Raw genomic sequence first — 22,754 nt, 5'->3', positions numbered from 1 at the left:
AGTGACGCTTGTAGCCGCGGAACGGTGAAGACCAGGAGCAGAAGAGACCTTCTGTACTTCCACTGAAGTAGAAAATAATTGCACTGATTGACGATGTAGACGCCGCACGATCTCGCTTGCTGTCCGGATGGGTCAATGACTCAATATCTTATTGACCTTCTTCGATGCAAATCAATTGACTCGGGCCAACTATTGCGAGTTGACAGTCTTCCTTTGTGGTGAGGGCACGGATAGCTGTAATCTATAGGAACGCACCTCGTTACTTTATATTAATCGGCCACTTCTGAGCTGTAGACCTATTCCACATCAGTAGAATCTTAATGATGGTGATGAAGCTGTTTTAGATAACTGCGAGATGAATTACTCAACGGTCGGTGGCTCATTTACATGGGTAATTACGGGACTGGGGAACAATAGAGAGTGGGACAACTATCGGATATCGTATCTTAATTTCATGGAGATGACGGCACACACGCTCGGTTTGATGAATCATGGAAAGGATTAAGTCAATGGCGTAGCAAAGTTGGTTGATTTTTGATGTGTCTAGAAAGGTTGGGGAAAACTCATGAATGAATTGAGCAAGATCAGGAGATCTTCATGCTGATGTAAAATTGGAATATACGAGCATCGATAACTTCCTTGAACCTCTCGACTCTCAGGATTTCGATATCTTCTTACCGACTCACTGAAGATTTCACATCTCAGTGATAATGATAACATTTATCTTCATTACCCTCGGCATACTTGAATTCCTAGAGTTGAAAAGTTGTTCATGTATCGTTAAAAGATAAAGTTTGGGTTGGTAAATTTCAGATCCTAGTGGAACTCGGTCTCCGGAAATTTACAGTACAATGCAAAATCCGGGAGCCACTAAGTCCCTCGGAGTTTGGGCGGTATTAGCTTTTAAGCCACTACCCTATAATAACGTAAACCCTTAATCCCCTGGGAGTGCGTAATATTTATACTCAAAGTTGTATCTGCCAAACGAAACCTAAATATCCACTTTTCAATCCAGTGTTTGGTTAATCCATCCGTAGTTTTTGCACTCAGTGTAATTATAAGTTGAGAGTTGTGTGGGTTACTCCACTTTATTTGTTGTGGAAGAAGCGATAAATACAGGGAGATAATTCAATTCATTTTCGCCGTATTTTCGCAGTCGATGTAATTATAAGTTGCGAGTTCGTCATCTAAGTCGAGTTTATTTATTTGCGAAGCAATGGCAAATGTAATTAAATAATCCGATGGCGGTCAGTTTGATAAAATGGCGGCGAGGTGGAGGGAAGTTTGGAGGCGGAAGTATCGGAGGATAGGGCAAACCAGGAGCCATATTTTCTTCCGCCGAGTAGTCTCGCAACTCTTAATACTTCCTGAGAAATATTCCCGCTAACTACTTGCAACCTTCACAAACTCCATAGTGCACCTCGCCCTGTTTTCCGGAGGACCCCATAACGGATGAAAGTTTACTCCAGAGAGAGGTTAGCTTCTTGCAATCATTGAAGATTCACTGCTCCCCGGAAGTTGGACGAAAGGAGATAATCACCCGCGAAATTCTCGGGTGTGCTGAGATAAAGGTAATGAATACGGCCGATTTAGCATTACTTAACACTTCCTGAGTCCAATTTGTGAGTATTAATGTTAATGAAGGCATCCCAATACTATCATCGATTTGTTTTTCTCCCGAACAATTGACCCCATTTGACAAAAGGACGTGGGAATTATTCCCAGAATTTTTCCGAAAAAAAATCTGGTATTTTTCCTGTTCGTCTACTGCAGAAGCCATTTGACGGTGGAATGTCAAACACTTGAGAGGGGGATAGAGCATTGCAGTTGATGGTTCATATCTATCACCACATCTTGTTCATGGAAAACAGTCGTACTTCCCGATTCATCACCGCCGCCTACACAATCTGATGGTCTATGCATTGTGAATCAACTTGGTAGTGGATACGTGGTTTACGGGCACCAAGTGGGAACCATTCCTAGTATAATAGTGCAAGAACTGTATTTGTTTGAGCGGTCGAAACGGTGAATGCACAGAGGTATTATCAAACTTACGATGCATACGGTGAAATGAGGCCTTTGAATTAATACCATTACTCATTCCATATTGCACACCTCATTTCAATAATATTAGTGAAATCAAGAGTAGGATTATTTCTCCAAATAATAGAAATGTCTATTTTTCACTTCATCAAATAACATTCTAACATTTAAAACTTCTCAACATTCAATACGGAGCATCGATTTTATCTCAGAATTGTCGTTTACCTTTTCAGCAAATTCTCCGTCGCAATTTGCACCTCAACTTGATTCGCTTCTACTCACTACAATGGCACGGGTTACGCAAGCCATCTCCCCTCGAGTGGAAAATCTTCAATCTAATGACGCTGAGCACATGCGCCACCCACGTGACTCAGTAATAATATCCCCGACAAGTGCACATGATAAATTGAGCATTGATATTTCTTTACCTGTCATTAGCGAAAATTTCCTCTCTTTTCAGAAAAATCGATAATATTGTTTGGAAGAGAACAATAAGCCTGTTAGAGGCAAAATGGCTTATTACGTAATTGAATTGATTAATCGATTCGTTAGCCTGCGTTTAATGGCTCAGTTTATACCCACACCCTCACGGCCAACAATTTTTCTGTATCACACACCCGAGTAATTGATGCAGTTGCGATTCAACGTAATCGAAGAATTGCGAATCAATCGCTGAATGATTTTGTCCACGATATTTCAATAATTTCGGACTATTTCGGTTATTGCATGTGACACAGAGATGCTGTCGAAAATATTACGCCGGGGGAAAACAGTAATTGATTTTTAATAGAGTTGAATAAATTTGCTTGAGGGGAATAATCAATCTGATAGCACGAAAAATGCAATATTTCATTTTTGTCGTTATTAGCTGAAATATTGCCTAGAAAATTCCAACTGTTGGTAGAAAAATATAATCTATTTCATGGGAATTATTTAATCTGACTGAACTCCAATGTTTTTTACAAAAAAACCTTAACAAGTATAACCGATTATTTTCCTAAAAAATTATCACCAAGAATTTGTTTAGTTTAGTGAATGTTAGAGTCGCTAATATCCGGTGATATCGACAAATCTAACCCTCGGCGATATTTCAATTTCTCATGCAATCATTCATACATGACGATAATTAATGCATCCAGCTCGAGTACGTTCGATAGGTATAAATTTTCCTTTAGCCTTGCCTCTTAACATTCGCCATCTGATTTACGACACTGTCTCCCCCTTCGTTATTTAGAACGGAAGACATGAAAAACATGCCGGGATTCTACAGACAAACGCGAGTTTCCGGTATTAAACTGCTGACATCTCGGCAACATTTTCATACGCGCATAAAATGTTGGACATTGAAATTGCTCGAAAAAACGAGCAATGGAGGGTCGTTACACTTGCCTTGTTCGTGCAGTGCCATCGCAAGGAAAAAAATCGTCATTTGAACGGCAAAAGAATTTAAATTTGTAAAAGTCTTGCTTCCATGCGCAGAAATTGTCCAATAAAAATTACGTGAAAGCCGCGTAATTCCTCCGTGAGAACAGAGCTTCGATCCGGTAATTTTTACTGGATCTTTATTCTCGCGTGCTAATTGGGTAACTTCGACATGAGTTTTCCTAAATATTTCTCACCGCGTCCATTGAGGAAGAAGAAACTTGAGTCGTAGAGTATAAAAAATATTGTTGAAATAATTAATCAAACAGCACTTCGCCACCTCTGAAAACCAGAAATATCTTCCCCGAATTCCCCACCTCACTGACTCTCGAATCCATAAAAAATGATTCCCCGAAGAGACAGAGTGCCCCAGTATCCAATTACTCCAAACCCGTCAACTTGACAGTGAACCAGCAGATCCATGCGGTCAGTTGTCGTGAAGTTTCATATAACACGTGAAAATTGAATCAAGTTTCAGGTAAAAGTGACCCACTCTTCTTCTCCCGCGCCTCGTAACCCCCAGCTGACGGCATTTCAACTCGCCCACACATCATCCTGAATGAATAAAATCCTTCATTCCATTCACCGAGTTGAAACAGTTTGCGTTATCACGTGATAGTGAGTAACGTATGACAATTTAATCATCCACCAGTGTGGCTTTCGAAACTTGAAATGCCGGTGAATTGTAACTGGGGAAGCAAACTTGACGTGACCACTTTACATATTGGACTCGTGGGGTATGTGATGTTTGGTGTTTGAACGACGATGGACCCTGAAATCGATATCGTGGGCAAAATTGTGAACATTTGATGCGGTGAGGAAGCAACTGTGGGAGTTTAGATCCACCCAAAAGTTTTCCTTGTAACAGACCATGAGTTATACGCGGTTCGCGTCAAACTTTGTGGCACACGAGGGACGAGAAAAGGTGACGATAGGATGAGAATGGAATGAAATCGATTGCTGGCCGAATAGGGGAGGGGGGAGGGGGGAGTTACTGACACTTGGGCAATGACCGATCGTGAGAGGGGGCTCTTCAACCCTATTCTTCCTGGTAATCATTACGGGAGTCTTCAGTGCACCTTCAACTTTACCAATTACCCTTTTTCAGGCTTTTTCTCGCGTCATCGTTTTTCTCGCTTTGTTTGGACAAAAGGATTTAATCAAGATTCGATGGCCTTTTGCTGGAAACTCTCCCATTAATTAAATTATCCTGCGTTGGCTGGAGTTAGATTAGTTGAATAATAGTTTCACATTGTCGATTCAGGACCCGGGCAGTTCTATACAAGGGTTTTTTCGAGAGCTTTTCGGCTAGGGGTGGAACATTCGAGGGGATCCTAGATGGTCATTTTATTGAGGAGAGATTCACAGGACCAGTTTTAGGAAGGGAATTGTCGAATGGCACGAAACATGTGGAAAATACATAATTGTGAATTTTCCGAGTAGAACAACAATCATTTTATCTTCACTCAGACTGACGACGAATTAATTTTCCATGTGAAAGAAAAACGTGGGAAATTCCCTCAAATCACAATACAGTATTCTTAATTCCAGGGAGTAATATAAATTCAATTTCTACAATCGATGAACGAGGAATGTAAAGTAAAGCCCTGAGGTACCGAGACAATTTTTCGCCTCTTCCTTCTCCAATTTTTCTCCCCGAGTAAATCCAATATATACATTCGTCTGTTACGCTTCATTCCATTTGTTATATTACATTCATTCTGCTTGGGGAAAAAAAATGACCAACAATAAAATTCAGCAGATTGAAAAAAAAGGGTACAGCTCAGCACTTCATTAAGAATAGAATGTATTTTATCACAGGTTATTGCTATCAGCCCCAGTGTATTACCACGTTTTAATCTATTTCTCTTCAACACTCTCGACCTCTCTCCGGATCACCGGTTAAATTTCATTTAATTTTATTGCAGTCCAGCACAACCGTGGCAAATGGGCTTCACTCTTTTCGTTACGATATATCACAATTGGAGATACATCATTATTTTTACGCTTCATTAATTGCAAGTGAAAAAGATAACGAGAGTTTTAATGGTATTTTTATCGCTCTAGTTTCACAGTGTGAAGATGTAATGATGGTTTTTTTTAGAGCTTTTGATAATTCTCAGAAAATGAGATGGACTGTTTTATAATATCAAGGAATTCCGTCGTTTTATTCCCTATAAAATGCGGTGAATACTGTCAGTCTCTCTGGGGTAAAATTTCACAAAAAAATTCACAGAATAATTCATTTCGCAATTTATAAATTTTTTTAGAATGATTATTCTGCTGAAATATATATTTTTACTAATTCAGACTAAATCATTAAAATCCCCACCAAAATAATTCAGCCCTTATCACCTCCCATGTCACCAACGACCCTCGATTGTTCACTACGATTGAAAGGGTAACCCAGCGTTCATTTTTTCAGCAGCGGCGATAGTCAACAATAATTTCACAAGTTTAATTGCATGAATAGAGAACAAACGCACACAGTCAGGTTGGGTGCAATGGCCTCGATAACTGTCGCGGCTGTGTTCCTATAGCCGCTCCAACTGCACGTGGCGGTACACACGCGCCAGCCCCCCGGGTCCGGCTCATCTGTCGCCAAATAGCCGAGAGTTAGTTGGTGAGGACCAAGCACCAAGGGCGAAGCACGGGGAGGGATTAAAATCGGCACAAACCCCGGTTGTTCGCCCATTCGTAACTGCAGCGTGAGAATAGCACTCGTTTCACAAACGTTTATTTCCTCGCACCGACAACCGCGCGTGCACCACGCTAATCGCGCGACTACATTTTGTGCATTTACGTGGCTTTTTTTTTATTTGCGTGTCCTGTTGTCCTTTACATTGTGCCCCTGTCCTTCACAGCCGAATAACATTGCGGGGCGCTTAATTCCGATAAAGGCTATTCGATTTCATCGCACCATAGCGCTATAACTGCGCAATGAAATTTTTTTTCATCAGTCGATTTTTGATTGGATTTTTTGTTTGCAGATTGTAATTTGCGAAAAGTTAGGTGTTTGACACTGTTTACACATAGAAATTTTATTTGTTAGATAAACATATATATTGCGAATGAATGGCGCAAAGTTAACCAGTGCTGATCGCGTGAAATTCAAAACAACTGTTTTTTAAAATTTTTTCTCTACTTCTAAAAAATTTGCTGAACGGGAAAATTAGTTCTTTGGAGTTGCTCAATGGAGACTTCATGAGGCAATAATGCCGGATCATTGTGCATAGGGACAATACGGATGACAGTACTTCTGAATATCGTATATTTATTAATTAATCGAATCAGAGAACCGAAGTAATTGGGAAAACTCGATGACTCACTTGGTTATTTGGTGTCATTTGCTCCCACCTGAGTGGGCACCTCGATTTATAGGGCTCTCCCCTCGCCCGCTGTATGCAAGGTATGGCTTTGCCCTTTACATAAGCTTTATCATTGTATCCGTGAGTCTATCCATGCGTCGTAGGCTTGCCATCAGATGCTCCTTGAAGCACAGTGGGCGTAAAACGATAAATTACCACTTCTCAGCTCGGGGGAATCTACCTCTCTCGGTTGCGGCATTATTAGTCAAGACAAAGGCGTCCACATGCGATAACTCATCGGGTTACTTTCTTGTATTTACAATAATTACATGGCGTACCGCTACACGTCGCAAAGGCCCCCTTGATGTCGACGTGTTCGACTTTTTTCTTTCAAAGGCCGAAAAAATTATGAAAAAATAGAAAATGTAGAGAAAGTGAGTGATTAATCGGTATAACATATGATGAGATTTGTGCTAAAAAAACTGTCTTCTCCTGAGAAATTAATTTTTTTCCAAGTGATAGACTGGTAAAAAAATTTCTGTCCAACTTTATCGTATTGAAATTTCTGGATATTTTTCTATTTTTTTATTGGAACATAAATGTTTCCATATGGGTGTAGCGCGCATGTCGGAATCAAAATTTAACGGCGCTCATAAATTCAGCTATTACTATGAGAGTTCTCGAGATTAAATCCTCTTCCGTCCTGCAATTCATTCGACAACTTGCAAAACTTCCCTTACACCATTTGATTTCATGTTAAATCATTAATGTCCCGATTTACCTCCGCAAAACGTCGCCAAGTTAATCTCACAATTCCATTAAGGCCCTCTCGAAGTTCTATTCTTTACGATGTACAATCAGTCGTCAACGAGCCTCCTATCCTCCGTGTAATTACGTCCTCTCCATGAATGACTCGTAAAGCAGTGCAGAGAGATCCTCCGAATGGGGTGACATACACGGTGAATGACACGGGTAGCATACGGGTGTGCACATGACTGTGTCTTCCGAAGCCCCATCTCGGATGAGGGGACAAGGGTGAGAGGGAGAAACGGAGACTGGAGGGTGCCGAAGACTCCCATCCCTCCCTTACAACTTCTCTGTACGTCTTCCAAGCTTTTGTGTAAACCGAAACGCTCGAGGCGATGAAACTCTTGACTCTACGTGTTCATTCGCCTGCCTGCCCTCAGAATCAATGTTGTCTATGCCAATGCACTTCCTCGTGTTGGTGGAGTATTTATTATTCCCTCGACAGTGAAGATTTCTGTTCATAACGTCATTATGAAATTTAGGGCCGTTGTTGCCTCGATGGATTGTCAAATGGGAAAATTCGTTTGGTTGAGCCAAATATAATAAATTTACTGGTAATGTTTATCGCGTGATTGTCTCCACATCCGAGAATTTTTTTGCTCGCGCATTAGAACTAAATATGAGAAAGAGAAGGATAATTCAATGACCACGACCGGGCTTCATGGGAGTGAGTAGGAGAGGCGGGTAGAATGATTGATTGCACGGCATTACCGAAAGCCCGCAAACCGAGGAAAATTACTTGGGCAATTTGCATCGCCAGTCATAATCTGTAACGGCTGGCCTTCGGCAATTATCACTGGATCCACCTACTAGCGAAAACAAGACAGTGTCATGAAAACCCGATGAAAGCCAGAAAATTCGTATTGATTTTCTCATTAGTGCAGCCAATATTCCAAGTATGGATGGAGAAACTGTTGCATTCCTTCCGTTCAATTTTTTTTTCACTCGTGTCCACTTCATTTTGACATCCTCAACTATCCGGTTTCTCCAATGTACATTTTTTGAAATTTCTCGATACCCCCGATGATGCCGTCAAACCAGTATCATATACAAAGTCACAATGTGTGACAGGAAACACGTTGATATCGCGGGCACTTTTCAACAAGTGCAGCAGACATAACATACATTGATATCACTCTTCCGCATGTTGTGTCAACGCCGCGGGAAAGAAAACCCATATAAATTTACCGTAAATATAAAAATTCAAAGAACTTGTTTGATTTTCCCGATTATTAAATAATGCGCATCTGAAAGTTGCATAAAAAGCGACACAAATAAATTTTTATACGACAGTCATTTAAATATTTTCACCTGAAAATCCTGCAAAATTTCACTTATCAATTTTTTCCCCCGATACGAGGGGTGAAAAGTGCTTCCATTGCACAGTAAGACTCAAGAGACGTTGCTCCATAACCTATACGACAAAAGGGGGACCGAGAGGTCGAATGAAGAGGGCGTGAAGAACGACAGTGTGAGTATCAAGCGCACGTTCGCAGTCGTATATTAACGGGGGAGAAGACCCCCCTCCTCTCACCGCCGTCCCCTTGAGAAGGCAGCAGTCAGGAATATCGGGTGGGGGGATAGAATAACCCCTAACCTTGCCCCCATTAAACTTTCGCAGCCTCTTGAGAGGAGAAAGGGGTGGTGCGAATGCTGGCCGAGAGGTTTTTCAAGTAGAAAATGCATTCCTTCGGGCAGACGGGAGAAAAAAGGCGCCGGTGGTAGTGCGGGTAGAAGGGAAAGAGCGAAAAAAAGAGTATTTTTACTCGACTGAGAGAAACCGGAAGCTAACTGTTGGCTCTCCACCTTACTCATTCCTCTCCATTTTTTTTGGGACTGGAAAATTCTTTTTTCCCTCTTTCCCTCCCACCGATTTCATTTCACACCTCGCGTGCAATTTACGTAATTTTTTCTTTCTTCTGCTTTTCACTCGAATTCTTACGCCTCTCACGGGTTTTCTTTCTGCTTCAGGGGGTTGATATATTTTTGCGTGAGTAAAGGCGAAACCCAGAGGGTTTTTACGTATTAATTAATGAAGCGGTAAATGGAGAGAAACAATAGTTGGAAAAAATTACAGAAAAACTCAAATAATTGCTCAGCGAAACTTTCTTCGGAGTTTTTGTCGTCGTAGTTGTTAACATTAATCTGGTATTTCTGTATAATTTTTTTCAACACTTCTTCTCGCGCAGTAAATTCATTTTCTTAATTAATTAAATATTCTCAATCCTCCCAAGAGAGAATGATTACTCCATCGCTTCTCCTCCCACATCTTCCATCCCTCTGGATTTTTTTTCTCCACCTGAGATTGCATCTACCCTTCTGAGAGGATCTCGAGAGGATGTGGGGGATGGTTCATCGGCACGTACGCGAAAAGAGTCCATCCAATTCCCCCCGAGGCAGGGTTTCCTCGCATTCCCTATTTTTTCATTCGACAGAATCTCAAACAAGTCTAAAACCAATTTGTTTGTGTTCCTCGATAAATCAATCAATCGCTCGTATCAATTCCCAGGCCCTCGATATACCCGAGTAAATACTACAGCACTCAAAAGAAAGACCGAATTTTTTTTTATTGCAATGGTGTGCTTGACTTTTTTTATTTCTTGCACCAGCGGTTGATCATTTCAATCCGGGGCTAAATAATTGCGACATCTTCGATTGATTTATTCTCACGAATACTGTAAGAAGGTCGAATGGCAATGGGTTTTAGTCACTCGACGGGAAGCACCTTCATTCAGAATATCACCGCCCAATTAATATGTTAATAAAAATTTCAAATCTTCGGGAGAGAAATGTCATTTAATCGCGGCTTCGATTACAGTGATATATCGATGATGAAAGAGACGTTATTATTATTACGTAATGAATGAAAGAAAATATTTATGGGTCGTTATCAACGTTTCAGAAGATATTGATTCCACAACGAGAATATCTCTGAGAGAAAGGGCTACACTTTCCACAAAGTGAGATGAAACTAAAGGATGTTTTTAAATATTTCACATGACTTAAAATCCAGCTGAACAACAATCGCGACAGTATTATCAGATAACGAGCTGGTGCCCCGTGCCTCCAGTCACTCATATCACTGCATTTCGCCCTCCCCCTGGACTCTTCGCCCACTTTCATCCCTTTTTATCAAAAGGACCAGCCGCCCGGCTTACCAAGCGAATTATCCAAAGGGTTCAATTACAAAGTAATTCATGAGTTGCTGAATTATGTATAACGCGTACATTTAAAGTCAGAAACGCCCTAGTATGAATAATGATGAGAGTGAAGATTATGATAAACCCTCACAATGTAGCGAATGACTGTGTGTCATAAATGAGTCTGGTAAATCAATTTCCCATAGATTTTTAGCCAACCCACTCACTTTGGTCATTAGTATTAATTATTACTCCGATAAGAGCAAATTTATTTTAGAAATGGAATGAAAAGAGTAATTTTATTGAAATGGAGAGATGATATATATTATTCAGTCTGATATTTAAATATCTATGAATCCAGAGCGCAAAAATTCTAGTAGAAACTCTTCTTAAGTTGTTTTCGGAATGTAGAGATGATCATCAAGTATTCAACGTTAGCTTAATTAAGCTCCAATTCACGATTGCATTATCTATTGATGGAAATAATTAGTATGCAGTGGAGAAAATCAATTTTGACGTTGGATAAATAATTGAATTAATTTAAAAATATGCAAATCAATATTAACTCACCCACGAACTTTTCCATTCGTGCTGTATTTAATATTCCATATTCGAAGCATAATTTTACAATCTATGAATACAAGCATGAATCCAAACCACAATGGATGCCCAGTATACACACAAAGTACTGACATCGCCGTAGGCGGCCAATGACAAGATCAAGAAATGTAGATATATCCTCTGCGTCATGTTCCATCGTTTCTTAGTAAATAATTCATCGGGTTCATGGTACTCTCTATGCCTGCGTTATAACGATCCGAGGGACAGAAGTAGACGAATAGAATGCGAAGGGAGTAGAAAAAGGCGCGGTGCCTCGGGTGGGGAGTACAACATAGGGAGAGAGATGGAGAGAGGAGAGGCGGGGAAGGGCAGACATTTTGGTTGTGAAAAAGAGGCAAACGTTGTAACTCCACGGGCGGAAAACGAGTTGAGGGATTTTGCTGCCAAGTCACGTCGTGGGATCGGTGGCTCGATCGTTGTAGAAAAAAAAATCACGGTTTACTTCTGGGTTTTGTATCCTCCCTCTATTCACTTTTTTCCACGTTCTGCATCGTGTATCATGTATTCTCATATGAATCGACATGTATAAGCATCGAAAGGACTCGTGTTATCCGCATTTCCTGGGTAAAAATATTCGGGGAACGGATTGGAGCGCTGATCTCTTTAAGGTTTTCTTTCACTTGGTGCAATAATTTATTTTGGTTGTCGATTGATTGTAAAATCAAATTTTACCAACCAGAAGGATATTTTTGTTTATGATAACGAATGAAAGTTGACCGAGAGATTGGTGAAAAATTGTTCTTCGTGATAGAGAAATTGGGAAAAACATTTCCTCGCCATAAATGTTTCCATCAATTCTACCAAAAATATCAGTCAGAGCGTTGGACAAATACAAATAAAGTCGAGGAAATCGAGTGCTCGGGAATGGCAACGACCGTTATAAAAATCAAATGTTGGTTATTCCGAGCAGTTATACTGGCCAACGACAGGGTGATAGATCATTCATCCACCGTATCCACTCTGTGAAATCCCTCATCTCTATGATCACCGGTTACATTCACCGTGAAGTCGCTGGTATAATTAAACCCTGTCGTTGCCACCTATACTCTCTCTATCCTGGTGGATTGAGAACCACCGATGGGGTCTCTAGTTGCCGCTCTTCCAGGATGCGCTCAGCCCGATCTTTGATGGATTCTCAGCCTCCAGTACACACAAGCACCGATAACATCGTTCATGGTCAGAGGGGGATAATAGCCAAGTCTGACGAGTACACCTTCTAATTATCATTCTAAATGTCAAGATGAAAATAATTATTGGATTTAAATGAGTGAGGAAATCTCTTCCTCGTTCACAGAATTTCTCCCACGAAGTTGCATGAAGTACGAGAAAACAATTTCTCGACTTAGAACGTACTTCTTAATTTAAAAAACATTTCCATTCATTTTATCCATTCCCCAGCTGTATCCCATATCTTTTTTTTCTATTTCCACAGAAAATTTATCTATTCACATGGTTTATTCATTCTAGATAGACGTCACGAAAGAAATATCCATCTATTTTTGTGGGAAATAATTCGAGTGAAGACTCTAATAAAATCTCCACCCGGAATAAATGAATTATTCATTCCATATAATTAAAATAATTTTGTGAAAATAAATAACACACATAGATACGATAATTCAGTCAACTTCACCAGTCTGTCGAGTTTCCGAAAAAAATACTCTCCAAATGACTAAAAAAATAGCAAATAAAGGCTTTTATTGCCCTCCTCAAGCGACATCACTTTAAAATAAACTCTGAACCCAAAAAAAATCTCAACAGCAAAATAAATCCTCTCAAAAAAATCAACAACAATAACACTGTCGGCAGGATGATTCTCTTCTCCTGTTTATGGCTCGTTTTCCGCCTTTCGTCGATGCACCGTGAAATCCAATATCGCCAAGAGGGGAGTAGAGAAAACCTTTACACAAGTTGATGTCGGTCTCTCGCGGGCGCACGCCCTGGAGAAAGACAGCGCGAGGTTGAAGCAATTATGTAAATCCACTTCCCCAAGATCAAGATACATTTCAATCCCGCGGCCCCCTGGTCCCCAGCCGTGGCGCACTCACGTACACAGTCGTGTTCCTCTCCTACAGCCAGCGCCCTTTTCCTCTCCTGCCTCTTTTGCCTTTGGGGTCCACACATTGTGATGAGGGCGCGGGCGAAGGGACAAGGGCAGGCAGACCTGAAACAGCCGCCGTAGGAATGTATATAAACCGGCGTTACGACTGTTCCCTCGAGTCGATTCACTTCTCCCCTCCACTCGCCAAACTTTGACTTTATGCAATTTCCTGATGTCGTTACTCAGGCGATAAATTTCGGGGAAAGGTGAAATTGCAACCGAATTCTCTACATTTCAATTGCCTCAGGGTAAAGGTTGCTGACTTATTGTGATTCTCAGTTTTATTATACGTTTAGAGAGAGAAAGATGGAATTGCAAAAGAAACAAAAATTCTCTATAAAAAAAATTGTGTAATGAATTTTGAAAAATCGTCTCTAAGTTAGAGAAAGTTAGAGATTTTTCTCTCCTCAAGTCAAATCCAATGACTTCTATATAAATTAAAAAGCTGTCTATGAAATTCTAATGTTTCTTAACAGCGTAGAAGCCCTCTGGGTAAGTTAGAGGAGAATAGCTGTTGGCTTTTCCTTACAACAGGGTCCTTACACTCATATTGGGGTATTTCGGAATGCAAGTGAGCAGATATTCTTGACTGTTTGTACAGCTGACGCACAGCCCCGCATAAACTAGTTTCAAATGCATAAACTGGGGAGAAACTTGAGAGTCATGAGAGTGAGAGGGGGTGGGTGTAAAAAAATGAGAGAGCATAGAAGGAAGGGATGACGCGCAACTGCGAAATTGTTCTTGGAAATTCAAATTTTATTCACGCTGTTTCGGAGAAAATAAATCGCGGAATTCGTGTGGCGTGAGTTTTTTTCACCGAGGGTTTTGCTCATTTAGTATTTCAATGTGCTTAAGGTCACCGTGATGGTAAATCACATGCGGGGAAATCGTATGCTAATTTTATTCACTGAGAGTATCAGACGACGGGAACGAAGAATTAAAAAAAACCTACTCTTTGAAAAAGGCATTTCCATTTGAATTCTCTTAATTAAAATCCTGAATATTACGGACCAACGTCGTAGTGAAATTCCGCTGAACAATGCTAATGTGACCTCGTCATTTTTAATGCGTAAGAGAATTGAGAAGAGGGAAAAATTTCAAAAAATTTCAGGAAAGTTTTCACGTAATCACTTCTTTTCACCCACATTCACCCAGCGATGGGTCACGTGATCTTTATTATTAATCAGCCCAACTGTTCACCCCTCCCCCCCTTTTTTTAAACGCCAATTTTCCACCGCATACGCACCTAAAAAACTATCGACCTACACAATCATTCCGTCTCGTGACATCTACAAATTCGCAATGGAACGTGATTTATTTCTCCATTCACGTGCACAGCCATGCAAATGCCTTGAGTCGAGGAGACCTTTTGGTGTGGCTGGAGAGGCCTCCTTTCACCCTCTCTTTTACAAGAGGGGCAGACTCTCTTGTTGGAAGGCTTTGGGAATAGACGCAAATGCAAGTAAAGTGGGAACGATTGAGGGAGAACAAAAGTCGAGGAGAATGTAAGAGTGTGGGGGTGCTGGGGTAGCGTGGAAGAGGGAGGAGGAAGAGGAGGAGGGAAGCCGAGGGGAATGAAATAAAAGTGGATAATGGAACAATTTCAGGTGAATGAAAATTGTTCCGTGATCCCCGCTTTTTTCCGTATTTCACTCGGCTTTTTATTATTAAACTCCCGGATTGTTTAATTCAATTGAACGGATTATATCAGGAATAACTGGGTGTCGTTGGAGGGAATATAATTCAATGCTGTTTGCGGAGGTTCTTTCATTTTTTTCCTTCCGCCAGCACCGATTTTATTCAAATAGTCGGATGGAAAAATACGGGGATTGAGAACGATTATCGAGGCTCGAGAACCATTTAAAGTATTATGCAGGGGTCGGGTGGGATAGTAATAAAGCGGGGACAATGAGAGGGAAAAGAAAAGTTGATTCCAACTATGGTGAACGTGTATGCCGAGTGGCGATAAATTGTAGAGCTTGGGTTAGATGGGAAGAATAGGATTGCCGTGATTTATCTCAGTGAGATTTGAGGAGTGATAGAGAATGGAATATTCATTGCGGTTTGGTCATTGTTGGGGGCTGGATATTTTCGGGTTTCCGAAAATTTCCCAGCCTGTTACTTTCAAATTGTCGACCGGACATTCCTGGAGTCCTATGTGACAGGAGATTTTTTAAATTAAATTTGAACCCATCATTATAGAAAATTATAGCGAAAAATAAAATGGTCGATCATTTCGTCGCGTGCGCCTCAATCAGAACGACCGCCGGAGAAGCGTGCTCAGAAATTTTTCTGATAAAAACAACCCCCGCCCCAGACATCTCTAAAATATTCAGAGAGAGATTAGTCACGAGTCTGGACTCTCTCCCATTCCAGAATCAAGTGTGGAAGGACGAGAATAAAAGATGTGACGTCATGCCCTCAGTTCGATATCAGAATTTCACTCGATTCAATTTAAATGGAGCCATCTTGCCGCCACACTGTCTCCCCCCCCTCTCCTCCCCTTCACTTCCAGTTTTATCTATAACACGTGAGGAGGGAGTATCTATCTAAAAGTAATTTTCCCAGGATCACCGTGGAGAAATCCCTCTCCTCTTGTTCTCATTTCCTTCCTGCAACATTTTCCTTTTTTACTTATTACCAGGAAAGGCGTCGACACACCCATGATACCCCACCCCCGCCATTCCGCTATCTCCAACAAAATAGAGCAGAATATTATCTCCAGGAGCATTGAAAATTCCCACATCACACCGAGCAAATACAGGACTTGTTATTTCATTTTTTTCTCACTCTCATCCCTGTATACGAAGGGCTGTGCTCTCTTGCATTGTGTCATCGTAAATTGGATTACGGAGAGACAGAGGCGCTACCTGCTGGATGCAGTTATGCAGATGCCGAGGAATTAGAAGAAAACTGTGGAAAAGAGTAGAGAAAATAAAAGCTATGAAGAAGGGAAAAATCGTAAAAGTAACACAGAGGATGGGATGAAAAAAGCTCGCACTTAAAACTCAAAACTCCACTCGAGTTTTACTGGGATATTACGAGGGTGGAGCGTTTGTCTCTGCATTGTCGTGTCACATTCCTCCGAGTACTTGTCCCTTTTTACGGATCCTTCGTCCCCATCAGCTCTCGGCGTCCTCTTCACATCCCTCGCCACTTCAATCCTTTTTTTTTCCTCTCAGTATTTCACTCTGCACTTGTCGGTGACTTCAGGATTAGTTGCGAGATGCCCTATCCACATGTCCTTTGAATATTTTCTCAGTGATACAGCGTGCAGCCTCCACTTGATCCTGGATTTTCCAGGGCCTCTTGGTAACAAGGGGAACTGCGGGTAACGAAGGAGATGTTTATTTCTTCGATTTTTCCATTCTCCACTTTGGTTTTGTTCCCTTATGAATCAATTCTGGGTCTAGTGGATCTCGTATATTTTCAATGGACAATTGCACTGGTGCGTTAAACACGATGATGAGTCTGCGGATGCTCTGGGGCTGTCGTTATAAACCGACATTTGTGAGTATAACTCTGGGGAGCGCAGTGGTTTTGTAAGGTATACTTGCGAGGCTGGAGCAATGAGAACAGTCCAGGATTTACGTAACTCCTTCTCCATGTACTCCATAAAGTTGAGGAGTCATTTCGTAAACATGGGAGCTTTAGTGGGACGCAGGTGGAATAAGAGGGCGAGGGGTTTTTTAGAGTGAGATTTTTTTTTAATTGGAGATCTTGGTGATTCTGGAATTTTGAGGGGATTTGAGGAGCACCACTGACAACAGGGGAGTCAATTAAAAAATCTCTGCGACGAATATTAATTATCACATGCAGGAGGATGAGAATTTGTAATATTTTAAAATTTTTTTATCACGTGTAGAATTATCTTAATCCACTAATCCCTTTTAATTTTGTTGGTTCCATTTTTTTAACTGTAACGTAGAAGTTATTTCTGCTGAAATATTTTCACGTCAATACCCCCCACCAAAAATGTAAAATATTAAGGAAAATTTATTCAACGATGCAATCCCCACACGTCCGCGTAATTCTTCTTCACCTTCGTTAAAACCCGAGAACCAGTTTCGATTTTACTCGCATCTGCGGTTAGTCATTGACCAGTCTCTGGTTTCCACTTGGATGTATGATCTCGTAAAGTTTCATCTGTGTCATTTCCTTGCCTTCAGCAACTCGCTGCCTCCGAGGCGACCCAATTGATTTGGACATGAGGAGGCAGAGGAGCGCCGAGCTATTCCCACTGACATTGATATAAAGTGAAATAAAATAAGAGATACTGTCGCCGTGAAATGGAATTCTCGTAAACACCGTTGGAAAACTCCACTACAATGATACCTCGGGGGCGGTACCGTTGAGATTCACGAGACAGCCTGCATCGAGTACATTAAAGTTGAATTTTTTATAGGAAAAAAATTGTGGACGAGGTGATGGAGTTGTTAGAACTGAATGAATTCATACCTTATACCATTGATGTTTACGGCTCGTTAGGCGCAAGTGACATCACGTCATGAAATCCGTTATTCGGAACTTCCATTGAGAATCATTGATTCATTACATTCGTAATATACAAATTTACTTTGAAATTTATAGTTAACTGATATTTTCTAGGTATTTTTTAAAAATGAAATGGAATTTTTAGTGGAAAAACAAATACTCAAGTGGTGATGGAGTCAGTAGAAAGAATAAATCCATTCAACCTGAATGTTTACGTCTCGTTGGGCATCAGTGACATCACAGCACCGAGCCCTATATCTACCGATAAACACACCTTAATTATCGTCCAGCGTTGGGCTCGTAAACCCATCGGGTTAGTGCACACGGAACGAGTTAACTGAAGACACTGTTTGAGCGGTTGGTGAAAAGCGTTTGCTTGAAGAGGATAGTCAAACTGTCTCAGTGTAACTCTCTGTATCGTGTGTGTATGTGAGATTGTAGGGGGAGGAGGAGGGCTGGGTAACGAGACAGAGAGGGCCCCTGAGCAACGTTCGGTGACAAGAGATCGGAGGCTGGGGGATGCTTGAATGGATAATGAGGCACGATGAAGATCTCGTCAGTTACACGTAATTACCTATCACACGCTTGTTTACTAACCGAAACTATTCGAGGAATACCGAGCCCTCCAGACATGCCTATACCGGGTACATTGTACTGGGTTTTAAGGTTTGCGCTCACCTCGTCGATTGAAAGAATTTGTGAGGACGAAAATTTTTTGTCAGGTAAATAATTGACGGTTAAAGATTTTGAGGGGTGTATGCCCAATGATTGACCCTAACCACTGAAATTTCGGTGGAAAATCCCTAAAATGAGGAATCGGTCTCTAAAAATTAGTGAAATTACTTAGGAGATTAGGGGTAGTGTCACTTAAAGTTAGTGACAGTATTTGGCACTCACTGAATTTTCCCATTGGGAAAACCGTCGGCCTCATCAATTACTTCCTTCCCAAATGCATCAAAAAATCCTGAAAAATTCACTCTCCCTCCCGACTAAATTCCCCAACTGTTTCAACCCACAATTTCTCAAGATTAACGGAATTATTGATTCCCGAGTGGAGTCATTACTCTTCCTTACGTCGGATCCTATAGCTCAGATGGTTACGCTCGGTCTCTTTGCGATCATCTCTCTTCAGGCCTTCATGAAAAATTTTCCCGCGAGCGAGGGCTGCGACACGTGAAAAATCATCGCATGAGAAAACATGAGTTCCGCCAATTTATTTTTTGTATTAAATTGATCTAATTACAACGAATAAACGAACTTTACCATGAAAATAATAATTTCCGCGATCGTAACGGTAATAGATTTATCGAGAATTAGGTGAGGCTTCAATTTATTAAATAATTATGGAGTACTGAAAGAAATTTGATTTATGTTGTTATAAATAATTTATAGATTCGCCTTTTTTTTAAAAGAAAATACTCTTCGATTAATATATTTTTTCCCATGGGGTAATCTCCAATGAAATATGGTACAATAAATAATATTATTTTCTACCGACAGTTGGAATTCTTCTGCAAATATTTCTAGTAATAATTTCTTTTTCAAATCATTTTCTTCGTACCTTCAATATTTTCCCCGAAAGTGTCATTGAAAAGCTCCTTTATCATATTGTCTGGAATTAATGATTCCAAGAATGTTATATGGCTAGATGAGAATAATCTCGGGAATTTTCCTGGTGGACAGGTGGAACGCGCAGTATGCTCAATACCGGAGAGGGCCCGTCAAGCCATCCCTCTCGTCCCCTCGGTCGCTCTCCGTCACTCCCACCATCTCACTCGGTTCTTTGAATACATCAGACGACGCGCCGAGGTCGTGGCACGGGTCATAAATCATTCCCCTTGGAAATTTTCAAGTAGCTAATGTCGACTCACGCGACCCACCGCTCGATCTACGTCCTCCATCGTGTCTTCTGCGGTCTCCTCTGTCCAGCACTGGCTGCCATGTTTCACTTTAAAACTCACAGCAATATCGTTAGCTACATTGAAGACTCACGTAACTACCGATTTTTTTTTATTTCAGAGATAGTCAAGTATTTAATTATTTTTTAATCTATTGCTGACTACCTTTTTATCATAATTCCGGATGTGATGTATGCTTTTCGAAACATAAATACGTAGGAAAGGGAAATGCTGTCAAAGGAACATTTTTTCTCATTACAGAGGACGGAATAATAACTTTGATGCCATTTTTGTCAGATGAAAAAAATATTTTTGTTTCTCAATTTTATGACGACTATTGGCATTAAGAATTAAAATGTCCAATTGATTGTCCATTGCAAAGTGGGTAAATGGCTTTCTGATAATTCAAGGGTGACAATTAACGGGATTGAGCCGAGGAAATAACCGGGCAAGCTTGTGATTACGTAGTTACTGGAGGTGGAGCCCTTTCCACAACAGACTTTGCCTAATTGTCCCATCGGAATCTCGAGGGTTAACCACGATTAGACGACCCTCTCCATCTTGCCATCCGCCCTCAGCGCACCGATAGCCCATCTCGACTCTCACGGTTTTGGTGATCCTACTGGGTTACGTGCCAGGATGGTACTGTAAACGTCGGTGAGGAAATTACATCGTCTATCGCCATGTGTTCCTACGATTCGAGTGGGGGGCCAGGATATTACGGTGATAATACCGTCATATTGACCCGTAATCTGAAAAAGCTGAGGGAAGGAATCGTTGGGGACATGGGGACGATTATGGCCAATGCTGACGAGGGGATGGAAGTTGTTATTTGGAACATGTGTTGCGGATTACTAATTTATTATTTCCTTCGTAATTTTAGATGAATTGCGCCCCATTCGGGGGAAAAAATTCTGGAAATGCATTTTCTCAAATATAAACCATAATGAAAACAACTAAAAATTCTCAAAGCAAATTCAGGACATTTTTCTAAACATTTCTCTGAGGGTAATTTGTCTGTTTCCGTGATAATTTTTCTTCAATCTTTCATTCGTTCAAGTGACTTTTCCTCTTTATTTAAATATCCGTGTTTACGTAAATGAGCGTAACAACAGGAGTCGTCAGCAAGCGCTCGGAATAAGGATATCCGCCTTATTTTGGATTACGACAGGATGAAATTGTGAATTTGAGTGCGTGAAATATGGGTTTCCTCGTACTCCAGAGCAGTCGTCAAACGGATATATCCCCCATGAGAGGTTATACGAGCACGACTGGAAAGTCTGGACACTGGCGTCTCTATAATACAAGCTAATACCCATTCCCATGAACTATTTTCTGCAGTTCCTCATTGTATTTTTAACCCTCTTCAATCTCCCCCCAACGTGGACGTGGATTACCGTGGACGTACGCTGTCTTGAAAAATGGTCCGTAACTCAGGCCCAATGGCTCAGGGAGATGGAGAGGTGGAGGTTAAACATGAGAGCAAAATGCCGGCAAACACCACTTGCCGCGTGTTTGTGCCTTTTAACGCTCGGCAATTTTGTAAATTGAAGTAGATCAAGGTAAACTACTTCCTTGTTATGCTTCTGGTTCTTCAGTGTTGGATATCAGTGATCTTCAGGTCCAGTGGATTCACCTTTTTGGGATGTATCACGCGATGACACTGGAAAGGGGATTCTCATGGTGAGATTAATACAATATAAATGCAAATTGAATGGTGGAGCCTCGGATGATGCTCCCTTGTGATGAATAACTCGGGGAGTTCGTTAGGTCAGAGGAAAAATCGGGGTGAGCGTCGTCAGACGCAGGATTACATCTCCCCTATTATTTTCCAGAGATTCTATAAGAGTTTGCGCTACAGAGTAAATTGTTTTTACAATCCTTCCTGTCCCTGCAACTCCTATCATTTGGGGAAGAGAAAATTGCTGTGAATGTTCATTTATTTGTCGTGGTGACATTTTTCGTTGTAAAATTCGGATAAACAATTGCTCAGATTGTCAGTTCCAAATTTCATTTATTTCATATGAATTTATAATTCACATGAAAGTGAATAAAGCTAATAGGATAATAAATTCATATTAACATTTAATAATTTCCAATGAAAATACGTGAGATGAAAAAATGTCATATAATCAGTCTCATTAAATGGAAATTTGCATGCGCAATGATTTAAGCTGACATCAAATAACCGGGGAAGTTACAATAAATCGAATTGAATAATTCCGCATTTAAAAATCCACCTGCTCCCAATGCTTATATCATACCGGGGCGTGTTGAGCGGGCGTGAGTGTAATACGTCGGGGCACACACTTTGTTTGGTGCGGTCGTAAAACCTCGCTCGAAATGCGCGGAAGCTTTTAGCTGGTGGTGCACGCCGGCTCATCACATTTTTTCCATTTAAGTTCTTGGGGAGTACCTGTATACAGTTGCAAGCCAACTCACTGGCAATGTATAACTATGCAGAGTATACCAGACGGCTGTAAGGTGGAAAACTTTAAAACCGTTGAGATATTTTACGAGTAAACTGGGGCGAATAACGATCCAAGATAATGAAGAATTCTCTTCATGACATAAAAAACGAATCAATTCGTATTTCAAAATTTGTTATGGCTCATTGTATTTCATTAAATCATTTTTATGACTGTTTTACCCACTTTCATCCATTCGCGGAGGATTTTTATGCGCAAAGTGCAGAGAGCGCATATTTTTGTACTCGTGAATTCTAGTATGCGCTGGGGATGATTTTTGGAAAATTTGTGTTGTCGATTTGGGGAACGGGGCCGGAGGACTTATTGATATCTAGGGGGTCATTCAAGATGAAATAAATATTTTTCTACGCAGGTCGCTCAGGATCTCCATTGTGCAAGTCAGAGACCGGTGATCTCTTTCATTGCCCGGTCGCCCTTAAATCACACATATC

At 40.9% G+C, this 22,754-nt stretch overlaps 1 protein-coding gene and 1 long non-coding RNA gene across 6 annotated transcripts in view; one reads left to right on the top strand and one right to left on the bottom strand.

Annotated features, from left to right (window-relative positions):
- Twin (twin) overlaps window positions 1–22,754 on the top strand; it is a 339,039-nt gene that overhangs the window by 176,432 nt on the left and 139,853 nt on the right. The gene's annotated exons all lie outside the window — the stretch shown is intronic.
- LOC135161601 (uncharacterized) lies at window positions 13,016–18,581 on the bottom strand. Its single transcript, XR_010298835.1, has 2 exons — window positions 17,901–18,581; window positions 13,016–13,505 (listed from the first exon to the last, which is right to left on the bottom strand). It is a non-coding gene; the product is annotated as an uncharacterized LOC135161601 (long non-coding RNA).

Source organism: Diachasmimorpha longicaudata, chromosome 1 (genome assembly GCF_034640455.1).
Source record: "Diachasmimorpha longicaudata isolate KC_UGA_2023 chromosome 1, iyDiaLong2, whole genome shotgun sequence".
NCBI classification, from domain to species: Eukaryota; Metazoa; Arthropoda; class Insecta; order Hymenoptera; family Braconidae; genus Diachasmimorpha; species Diachasmimorpha longicaudata.
Note: the sequence above shows the minus strand (reverse complement) of the source record. Positions and strands in the feature narration are given on the sequence as shown.